The following is a 10,450-nucleotide window of genomic DNA, read 5'->3' as shown; positions in this document are numbered from 1 at the left end:
AGGAAATTGAAGAAGACCTCAGAAAATAGAAAAATCTGCCATGCTCGTGGATTGGCAGGATTAATATAGTTAAAATGGCCATCTTGCCAAAAGCGATCTACAGATTCAATGCAATCCCCATCAAAATCCCAACTCAGTTCTTCACAGAGTTAGAAAAAGCAATTCTCATATTCATCTGGAATAACAAGAAACCCAGGATAGCTAAAACTATTCTCAACAACAAAAGAAATTCTGGGGGAATCAGTATCACTGACTTCAAGCAATACTACAGAGCAATAGTATTAAAAACTGCATGGTATTGGCAAAGTGACAGACAAGTGGATCAATGGAATAGAATTGAAGATCCAGAAATGAATCCACACACTTTTGGTCACTTGATCTTCGGCAAAGGAGCAAAAAACATCCAGTGGAAAAAAGATAGCCTTTTCAACAAATGGTGCTGGATTAATTGGAGGTCAGCATGCAGAAGAATGTGAATTGATCCATTCTTATCTCCATGTACTAAACTTCACTCCAAGTGGATCAAGGACCTCCATGTAAAACCAGACATACTGAAACTAATAGAAAAGAAACTGGGGAAGATCCTTGAGGACATGGGCACAGGGAAAAGTTCCTGAACAGATCACCTATAGCTTATGCTTTAAGATCAAGAATTGACAAATGGGACCTCATAAAATTACAAAGTTTCCGTAAGGCAAAGGACACTGTTAAAAGGACAAAATGGCAACCATCAAATTGGGAAAGGATATTCACCAACCCCACATCTGATAGAGGGCTAATATCCAATATATACAAAGAACTCAAGAAGTTAGACCCCAGGGATCCAAATAACCCTATTACAAATGGGGTACAGATCTTAACAAAGAATTTTCACCTGAAGAAATTTGGATGGCGGAGAGGCACCTTAAGAAGTGCTCAACATCCTTAATCATTAGGGCAATGCAGATCAAAACAACCTTGAGATTTCACCTTACACCAGTCAGAATGGCTAAGGTCAAAAACTCAGGAAACAGCAGGTGTTGATGAGGATGCTGAGAAAGAGGAACACTCCTCCACTGCTGGTGGAGCTGTAAGATGGTACAACCACTGTGGAAATCAGTCTGGAGGTTCCTCAGAAAACTGGACATGAGACTTCCAGAGGACCCTGCTATACCTCTCCTGGGTACATACCCAAAGGATTCCGCAGCATGCAATAAAGACAAATGCTCCATTATATTCATAGCAGCCTTATTTATAAAAGCCAGAAGCTGAAAAGAACCCAGATGCCCCTCAAAGGAGGAGTGGATACAGAAAATGTGGTATATTTACACAATGGAATACTACTCAGCAATTAGAAACAATGAATTCACAAAATTTTTAGGCAAATGGTTTGATCTGGACAATATCCTCCTAAGTGAGGTAACCCAATCACAATAGAATACACATGGAATGCAATCTCTGATAAGTGGATATTAATTAGCCCAGAAGCCCTGAATACCCAAGGCACAAATTGCATAACAAATGACTCCCATGAAGAAGTATGGAGAGGGTCCTGATCCTGGAAAGGATTGATGTAGCATGGGAAGGGAATATAAAGACAGAGAAAAAGGAGGGAGGTGATTGGAGAATGGATGGAGAGAAGAAGGTTTATGGGACATATAGGGAGGGGGGATCCGGGAAAGGGGAAATCATTTGGAATGTAAACAAAGAATATAAAAAATAAAAATATTTAAAAAAATGATAAATAAACAGACAATAAAAGAAAAATAAGAAGTGCTTAACATCATTAGTCATTAGGGAAATGCAAATCAAAACAACCCTGAGATTTCACCTTACACCAGTCAGAATGGTAAGGTCCAAAACCCAAGAAACAGCAGGTGTTGGTGAGGATGTGAAGAAAGAGGAGCACTCCTCCACTGCTGGCGGGGCTGTAAGATGGTATTACCACTTTGGAAATCAGTCTGGCGGTTCCTCAGAAAACTGGACATGACACTTCTGGAGGACCCTGCTATACCTCTCCTAGGCATATACCCAAAGGATTCCGCGGCATGCAATAAAGACACATGCTCCATTATGTTCATAGCAGCCTTATTTATAATAGCCAGAAGCTGGAAAGAACCCAGAAGTCCCTCAAAAGAGGAATGGATACAGAAAATGTGGTATATTTACACAATGGAATACTACTCAGCAATTAGAAACAATGAATTCACAAAATTTTTAGGCAAATGGTTTGATCTGGACAATATCCTCCTAAGTGAGGTAACCCAGTCACAAAAGAACACACATGGAATGCAATCTCTGATAAGTGGATATTAATTAGCCCAGAAGCCCTGAATACCCAAGGCACAAATAGCATAACAAATGACTCCCATGAAGAAGTATGGAGAGGGTCCTGATCCTGGAAAGGATTGATCTAGGGTTGGAGGGGAATATAAGAACAGAGAAAGAAGAGGGAGGTGATTGGAGAATGGGTGGAGAGAAGAAGGTTTATGGGACATATGGGGAGGGGGAATCTGGAAAAGGGGAAATCATTTGGAATGTAAACAAAGAATATAGAAAATAAAAATATTAAAAAATCGTTGCCTAATTTTGTATTAGGGTGTGTCTTTGGTATTTATCAACTAGCATTTTAACTTCTTTTTTCTAAATGTTCCTGTCATTTGTTTTCAACTGAAGCCACCAGATAGCTACTGTTTACTTACCCCCAGGAAAGACTCTTTTGGGTAGAGAGACAGTGTTTACACAGAGGAAGATTTAATATGGAGGAAATATTCACTTGTCTAGTACAGAGTTTGAGAAGAGACTCCAACTATATCCCAGATAAGAGTGACTTCAAAGTTTAGGGTTTGATTTTCACTGAAGGAAAATAAGCAAGCATTCATCAATGTGCATGACATAGCACAGGGGGCTGGGGCTCTGAAAACCCACAAGATTATTAGTGTGTGTGTGTGTGTGTGTGTGTGTGTGTGTGTGTGTGTGTGTGAGTGTGAAAGAGAGAGAGAGAGAGAGAGAGAGAGAGAGAGAGAGAGAGAGAGAGAGAGAGAGAGAGAGAAAATCATTTTTCTAGAAATGATTTCTGTGAGAGTCTCCAACATTTAGGCCAGTGCCCTGTCCCTCTCCTATGTCACTCTCTCACATCTCTTTTGCAAAAAAAAAAAACAAACTAAATCCTATCTCCTGACAGGTTTTAGGGATTTTTTTTTAACAAGAAAATTTGCTTGCAAGACCAAGCAATTCCATTGCTCAGGAGGCTGTAGCAAGAGAATTGTCAGTTAACATTGTAATGGGCAGCAAACCCACTGTCTAATGGGGAAAAGCCTATTAATAAATAAGCTGTTTTGACCTTCTGTTTTCATGGACACATTTGAAAGCGACCTTGTCTCGTATTCTTTGTGTTGGAATAATAATTTGATCTTTCTAAAATACTTTAAATTTATTAGTTCCTTTAAAAGCTTATGCCATGTGAAAGAAAGCAGAAATCAGAGCCTTCAATCAAGTTTGGCACATAATCTATTTTGCTTTTAGTTTCTTTTGTCCTTGAAGTTGATAAAATGATAAGCCGAATGATTATTTGTAGTAAGTTTTTTACATTGATTGTTTTAAAATTTTATCGTACTTTATCAAATTAAATCGTTTTCAATATACTAACTGCCTAAAATTTGAATAATTAACTCTACATATATTTTTGTCACACAGAGCTCTGCAAGAGCTCTCAAGGAAAGTTCTATCATCTTGTAGTTAATCAATTCAATCTCTATTTTAATAGGAAAATACAACAACTCAGAACCATAAGTAAGAACTGAGATTTGAGATCCAACTTGTAGCCTTTATTATTCACACCAGTTATATCTTTAGCCCATAAATATTTACAATAGTCATGAAGGAAAAGGCCATGATCTCATGATTACATCAAACACTTACCCATCTCTGTGTTTCTCTCTCTTACTGACAAGAAAGTGATTGAAGTGAGTCAGTATTTCAAAAACTAAGAATTTGGTGGCAGAGATAGAAGGACCCTTGCTGAATTTGCTGAAAATTTACCTTGACTACAGGGACCTGCACTTCTTCCCTTTGGTCAGAAGAGGGGAGGAGAGGACTGGAAATACTACTCCACCACCTATTCACTGTCTCAGCAGTCCTCAGCGTTCTCCAGCACTACTGTTTGTTAGATGCTCATTAATTCATTCATTCATTCATTCATTTACTGAACAGTTTTCCTTCTGAATTTTGCTGGTACCTCCCTTGGGAGGATTTATTTCCCTTAATAATCTATGTGAATTTATTTAATGTAAAACCTTAAGTAATGTTATAAAATCCTATGTTATTCTAAGGATGTACCTATCCAAATTGGGCTTCCATAGAAGGTTTCTTGTTAAGACCACTCTAGCCAGTCAGTGGTTGACCACTCCTTTAATCCCAGCACTTGGGAGGTAGAGGCAGGCAGATTTCTGAGTTTGAGGCCAACCTGGTCTACAGAGTGAGTTCCAGGTCAGCCAGGGCCACACAGAGAAACCGTGTCTTGAAAACCCAAAAATATAACAAATAATTTAAAAAAAAAAAAAAAAGACCGCTCTGAGTTACTTTCGTAGCTTGTGCTAGGGGGAACTATGAATAATCCTTCTTGTCCCTTAACTTCTCAGGGTCAAAAGAGATTAAGGATCCTGAGGGCAGGGAACTAGATTTGCAGACTCCCAGATGGCTACAGGCCCTTCTCCTTGGGGAATGTGCTGATGGAAAAACCACATCTATGTGCTGAAATACCAGACATGCTGTGCCAACTGTGCAGTAAAGTCATGACTGCTAAGGCCTGGTTAATTTTTGTCCACTTGACACAGACTAGAATCATCTCGGAAGATGGTATCTCAACTGAAGAATTGTTTTTATCAGATTTTTCTGTAGGAAAACACTTGGGACATTTGTTGATTAATGATTGATATGAGACTGCCTAACTAGGGTGGGCCATACCATCCCTGGACAAGTAGTCTTGGATTGTATAAAAAGTCCAGCTTAGCAAACTGTGGAAAGCAAGCCAATAAACAACATTTCTCTATTATATCCTTTCTAGTTCCTGCCTTGAGTCTCTCCTTAGGCTTCTGTCATTGATTGGCTAGAACTTGTAAGCTAAATAAATGTTTCGCCAAAATCCATAAGTTGGTTTTAGTATTATTTCATCAAGATAAGAAAAACAAAACAAAAAAAACAACAAAAAATGAACTAATACATGGGGTAACTGACAACCTTCTGATTGAGGTTGAGTCATATAGCATAGGAAGGAATTTCATGCCAGGTACTATAGTCAAACTATGCCCATCGTTTTGGAGGTCATAGATAATCTGCTAATGTTTTTAATAAATGGCCACGATGTTAAATTGCTTTCTAAACATATTTTGTTCATACCTATAAACCTCGGCTGCTCTAAACTTTCTTCTAAGGAGGATTTTTGTTTTGTTATTGTTTGTATTTTTTGCAGTGGGCAGCAGGAGGTGGAGAGAAATGTATAACTTTTGAAAGTGCTGAGAAGAGACTGAGTCATAAATAGGACATATATATTGACCCCACCTCAGGCTTAGAGGAACATTAGGGGATAGGAAACAGGAGAACCATAAGAATCAGAAGACAGGGAAGGATGCCATGACATGCTGTCTTCTAGACATGATATGGCCACTGTACTTGTAAAACCACAGTAACTATGATTATTACACTATGAACTCAGCCAAAAACTTACCATAGATAGAGAATGTGTGCTTCTCTCCATCTCCATCTCCAAGATGGCCTTTGCTTTGTGGCCATCTGCCAGCCCCTGCCTACACAGTTGTCAGGCATTCTCAGCTGTGCCAATAGCTGGTAGCAGTAGCCTAGATAATAGGTTTCAGCAACTCCTTGATGCAGACAGTGTTCTTTCTTATCTCGTTGTGGCCAATACCAGGTAGAGGATTTCTTCTGTGAGGTACCTGCTGTGCTTCAGTTATCATGCTTTGACATCTGGGCCAATGGCGAAGAGATATATGCTGCAGTGGTTATCATAAAAATTATCCCCCTTGGGCTAATTCTTTTCTCTTACATCAACATTGTCAGAGCAGTCACAAGGATACAATCATTTGACGGTTAAAAGAAGGCATTTAACACAAGTGGGTCTCATCTTCTGGTGGTCATCATGTTCTATGGCTCTGCCATCAGTGGATATGCATGCATGGCACCCAAGAGCAGCACAGCCGAACTGAAGGGCAAGCTCTTCTGTGGTCTCATAACCCCAATGAAAAACCCTCGTATTTATACCTTGAAGAACCAGGAAGTCAAGGCAGCAGTGAAGAAGGTTCTTGTAACAGAACAAGAGCAAGGGTGGAACTTGGTTTAGGTGAAAGCAGATCTTACCACATTCCAGTCCTTGGTTCCATAGCAGTATTACCTACAGCCCTCTTTCCTCCCACCAGAAAAACAGAGCCTGATTGTGGCCACTTGTTATTCATAAGCTTGTCCCTTCATCTCCCACAGCTGTCTAGTTGTTCTAGCTATAACTTCAAGTACTATACTGAATAGGTATGGAAATAGTGGATGTACTTGTCTTGATTCTGACTTCAGTAGAACTGTTTTGAGATTTACATTGGTGTCAGCTATGAGCTTGGGACATATTGCCTTTATTATGTTGAAGTATGTCCTTTGTATCCCTAATGTATCCAGGACTTTTATTATGAAAGGATACTGGATTTTTGTCAAAGAGCTTTTCTTCATCTAATGTGATGATTCTATGGGTTTTATATTTTATCTGTTTATATACTGGATTTTATATATGTTGAACCATGTCTGCATCTCTGGGATAAAGACATCTTGAATTATTTCTCAAGAATTAGTTCTTTGAGAAAACCAACAAGACTGATAAACTTTTAGCCAAATTAACAAAAAAATGTAGAGTGAAGATCCTAATTAATACAATTAGATACAAAAATGGAAACATTACAAAAAACATCAAGGAAATTCAAAGAATCACTTGAGAACTAATTCATATTATATATGTTGAACCATGTCTGCATCTCTGGGATAAAGACATCTTGATCACAGTGAATAATTCTAATGTGTTTTTTAATTGAGTTTATAACTATTTTACTGAGAACTTTTGCATCCATTCATAAGGAATAGATATTGGTCTGTAATGTCCTCATTTTGAGGAGTCTGTGTAGATTTAGCAGTAGTGTAATAGTGAGTTAAAAAAAGAATTAGGAAATGTTTCTTCCATTTCCATTTTTTGTGCAATAATTTAAGGAATATTGGCATTAGTTTTTGGAAGGTCTGATAAAATTCTGTTCTGAATTAATTTACCCTGACACAAACACACACACATGAACACCCACAGGAGGTTGTTAATTACTGTTTCTATTACAGTAGGAATTATAGGTATTTAAAATTGTTTACTTTATCTTGATTTAACTTTGATAGATCACATATATCAAAAAATCCATCCATTTATTTTAGATTATCAAGTTTGGTGGAATGCAGATTATCTTTATTTAACATTGGTAGATCACCTAAAAACACCTATCCATTTATTTTAGGTTTTCAAGTTTGGTGGAATGCAAATTTTTAACATATGTTTTTATGATTCTTTGAATTTCCTTGATGTTTTTTGTAATGTTTCCATTTTTGTATCTAATTGTATTAATTAGGATCTTCACTCTACATTTTTTGTTAATTTGGCTAAACGTTTATCAGTCTTGTTGGTTTTCTCAAAGAACTAATTCTTGTTTCATTCAATTCTTATATTGATTTCTGTTTTGTTTTTATTTCAGAGATTCCATCCCTGCGTTTCCTTGTTTACTCATGTTTACTTTTTGGGTATTAATATTTTTCTAGAGATTTAAAGCATGTCATAAACCTATCAACAAGCAATTTCTCCAGGGTTTTTTGGTTATTTTATTTGTTTGTCTGTTTTATGCAGGTACCTAGTGCTATGAACTGGTTTCTGCCACCCACAAGACTTGATTTCAAATTCTAGAATCTGATTCTTCAGCTGCCTTTCCACTCAACTTGCTTTCTAACCATTTGTCTCTAATCTCTCTGGGATCTGGCCTGCTAATGCTACCATGTGGGCATGGAGAGGAATTTTAGTCCATCAACATGACTACTCTGGCTAGAGATCACATCCAAAGACCTATGTCTGTGTGATCCAGTTGGAATACAGACACATCATTAGTACACACCTTTACTCTCAGACAATGATGTCTAATTAACAGACAGCCAAAGTGATAACCTATAGAAAATTTTGACAGAATAAGTCAAAAATAGGAACCATCCAACTCTGCGTACAGACAGGAAAGAGGCTACTTAAGAGCAGTGAGAGAGAGAGAAAGGTAGTAGTGGTGTGGTGTATGTGTGTTTGGCGGTACTACTGGGAGAGTTTCACAGAGACAGGTTGCAGAGAGAATAAGCTAGACACAGAATGAGCCAGAGAATGAAAATGAGACAGAAGATTAGAACATAATGATAAAGTTAGTATGAAGCCAAGCACAGCAATGCAATCAGAAGGTGAGAGAATCTGGATTGAATCAGTCACCTTGGAAGATTAGATTCTATGGAGGCAAGAGGCTTTCAGGCCTAGCCATAGGGATAGTGAGAACAGAAAATGAAATGCTCTGGTCTCAGCCTAAGCAATGTTTCAGACAGCTCGGGTGCATCACTCATCTTAGCTCATTTTCTGAGGAAATAAAAGTATAATTTGTATCTTTTATTTTATTTTACACTTCAAGCTAAGAGTCAATCATAAAGGGAAGCTATAGCAGGAACTCAGAGGTAAAACCTATAGACAGGAACTGAAATAGACCCCAGAAGCATGTTGCTAGATGGCTTCCTTCTAGGCTCATATTCAGGTATATTTCTTATAAAACACAGGCTCATCTGCCTAGAATGGTACCAAGTATGTGCTCTTGGTTCTCCTCCATAAATTAAAACCAAGAAAATTTCCCACAAATCTGCCCATGGGTCACTATGACGGAGGCAATTTCTCTATTTGGGTTCCTTCTTCTCAAGTTTCTCTAGTTTGCTTAAAACTGACAAAAACTAAATAGAACTAATAAAATTTAGGACAGAAATTATGTCTTAACTAATGAAAAGTATGTCAAAATTATTTTAATGTTTATTCTGATCACCATGCCATAGCACTAGGAAACAATAACAGGAGAATCTTTGTAATATTAACTAACACACAGAATTCAAGCAGCATATTCCTCCAACTACCCATTGGTCAATGAAAAAAAACTACAATGAATGAGGAGAGTTAATATATATTAATACATGTGCAAAATAGTCTAAAAAATTTAATTAATAAAAACAATCCTTATTGTCCAAAATAACAACAATAAAGAGAAAATCAGAATGTTGCAAAACCTTAGGGTTCCATCAAAAAATAGATCTTAGAAATTGATTATACCAAATGCCGTCAAGGGACTGCAGATGCTGCCTTAGCACTTAAGTGTGCATATTGCTTTCGCACACAACCTGAGTTTTATTCCCATTGTTCTCAGTGCACAGACTGGACAATTCCAGTTCTAGGGAGACCAATAGCTCTTCTGGCTTCTGTACACATGTGCACATAGACACAAAAATGCATTAGTAAAGTAAAATAAATACTTTAAATGAATACATCAAAAACTGGAGAAACAATCACAAAGACACTATGAATGTCAAATATTCATGGGTGAGCCCTCAATTTTGGTCTGCTGATTTATTTATCTTGCTTTCTGAATACTGAATACTTCACAGTATCTCAATTCCTAGATCTTTGTAGAAATTTTAAATCAGAAGTGAAAAATGCTTTAATTTTGTTTGATATGTGCTTATGTATTAGAATCTTGGAACTGTTAACAGTGTTGATTTTGTAACAATATCGGGCATCTTGGGATCAGAAGGAAATACTCAATATTAGGTAAACTCTATTGTAAATGTATGTGAAAATACCAGCACATTAGCAATCTCACTATAAACAAGACAGTGCTAAAATTAACACAAAGAAATCAGTAGCCTTCCTATGCTTAAAGGATAAACAGGCTGAGAAAGAAACAATATAAAGTATCTTGGTGTGACTCTAACCAAACAAGTGAAAGATCTGTATGACAAGAACTTCAAGTATCTGAAGAAAGAAATCGAAGAAGATCTCAGAATACGGAAAGATCTCCCATGCTCATGCATTCGCAAGATTAATATAGTAAAAATGGCCATCTTGCCAAAAGCAATAAACAGATTCAATGCAATCCCCATCAAAATTCCAACCCAATTCTTAATAGAGTTAGAAAGAGGAATTCTCAAATTTGTCTGGAATAACAAAACACCCAGCATAGTGAAAACTATTCTCAACAGTAAAAGAACTTCTGGGGGAATCAGTATCCCAGACCTCAAGCAGTACTACAGAGCAATAGTGTTCAAAACTACATGGTATTGAAACAGCGACAGGCAGATAGATCAATGGAATAGAATTGAAGTCCGA

This window comes from Apodemus sylvaticus, chromosome 19 (genome assembly GCF_947179515.1).
Source record: "Apodemus sylvaticus chromosome 19, mApoSyl1.1, whole genome shotgun sequence".
In the NCBI taxonomy this organism is placed as follows: Eukaryota; Metazoa; Chordata; class Mammalia; order Rodentia; family Muridae; genus Apodemus; species Apodemus sylvaticus.
The sequence above is the reverse complement of the archived record's forward strand: the minus strand, read 5'-3'. Positions refer to the sequence as shown.